This window comes from Balaenoptera ricei, chromosome 1 (genome assembly GCF_028023285.1).
Source record: "Balaenoptera ricei isolate mBalRic1 chromosome 1, mBalRic1.hap2, whole genome shotgun sequence".
In the NCBI taxonomy this organism is placed as follows: Eukaryota; Metazoa; Chordata; class Mammalia; order Artiodactyla; family Balaenopteridae; genus Balaenoptera; species Balaenoptera ricei.
The window spans coordinates 47548355-47550128 of NC_082639.1; positions in this window are offsets into that span (position 1 = coordinate 47548355).

Below are 1774 nucleotides of genomic sequence, written 5' to 3' on the forward strand. Positions count from 1 at the left end.
GTCTTGCTTTCCTCCAATCACTTTTTCCTATCATAAACAGAATGGTCTTTCCTAATTTTACTTACAAAGTAGTCCCCCACAATTTGACCCCACTGACTTCTCCAGGCTTGGTTATTACAACTACAGCCATATTGTCTTCTCTTGGTTCCGCAATCCCTCCATGCTTCTCGAACTTTCTTTACATGTTCTTCCTCCTCCCACCCACCTCCCCCATAACTTCTTTATTCTTAGAGTATTAGCTTAAACTTTATTTCCTCCCAAAGGCCTTCCTGACCCATAAACTAGGGGAACCCCTTCTCTATGCTCCCATAACACCTAGTTCTACTTTTAAGACACTCATCAGATTTTTGAAAAACACTTGTTTACTGTCTGCCTTTCCTGACTGGCTATACGATCCTTGAATTGCTTATCATAAGTTGGATGAATGTTTGAGGTAAGAACCAACTCTACAAATCCCAAAATTACTACCCTGGCAATGCATTTATTTATTCAGCTATCATGTACTAAGCCTCCAGAGGGTGCCAGGACTTTACTAGGCATCGAAGCTGCAGAGATTAAAGAGACATGATCCATACCCTGAGGGCACTCAGAGTCTAGTATACCAGTGAAGAGCCCAAGCAAGCATCAGAGTCAGAGGCCTTGGTTCTCTCACTTGTAAAATGCGACTATATCCTATAACAGATGTCTCTAGTACTTTCATCATGTTCTGTTGATCTACCCCTAATTTCAGTTGCAACTGTAATGGGTATTTCCATGCAAGCTCAGAATCATCTTGTACTGTCAGCTTCCTACCTCAAACAAGTATTTCCCATCTTTCAGCATCCTCCCCCAGAGCTTTCTCCAATATTGCCTTAATCTACCTACCTGTGTAGGTAAGCTCAGCCCAGGAGTGTAGGAGCACCTATGACCACCCAGATTCTAGGACTGCTCCTAATCCACAAGGCATGGTGGCTGGTGGGTAAATGCCCCAACCTCCCACTTTTCTAGGAGACAGAATTGAACCCCCAATGCCTACAGGCATGACCTCAAAACACACACTCATTTTGCCTTTCCCTCCTTCCCTGTCTCCCTCTCCCTGTTCCCTCACTCCTCCTTCTTGGGATCCCTGTACCAGCACCCAGATCCTTGTATCAGGCTTCACTTTGAGTGGAACCCAAATTAGAGTACCAAATTCACAAGGTTATTCCAAAGACTAACTGTGGCAACATGAGTGAAATTTTTAACACAGTTCCTAGCACACCATCAGTGCTTAATAATAATTGTAATTTAGCTACTCTGTTCCTGGTGGGGGAGATGGACAGGTATAATCCAATAAGATAAATGCTATAATAGAAGTATAAAGTGGTTGAAAGGGCAGAATGAGAACAAGCAAAGGAGCCCTTAAGTTTGGAGGAATCAAGGACACTTCACAGAGGAAGTTTCTCTTAAACTGAGCTTCCTTAAAGGCCCACAAATCAAAAGAGAAAATTCCCAACAAGGGACATAGCAGAAAGGAAAACGTGACATATGACAGAACACGGCATGTTATGGGATGCATAAGCAGTTCCGTATCATAGGAGGGTTAAGAGAAGGTTTATGAGGGGTAGAAACTGAGGGCACGGAGTGTGGCAGAGGCTCAAGGAATCCCCACCAAAGAGAGAGGCAATGTCTGAGGCTCCTACAGAGAAGACCTGCCCGGACTCTCCTGCAGATAGCCACTCAGAGAGGGACACATAAGGTTCACCATCCATCTACACATGTGCTTTCCCTGCTCCTGTTTATTTACACTCTGCGT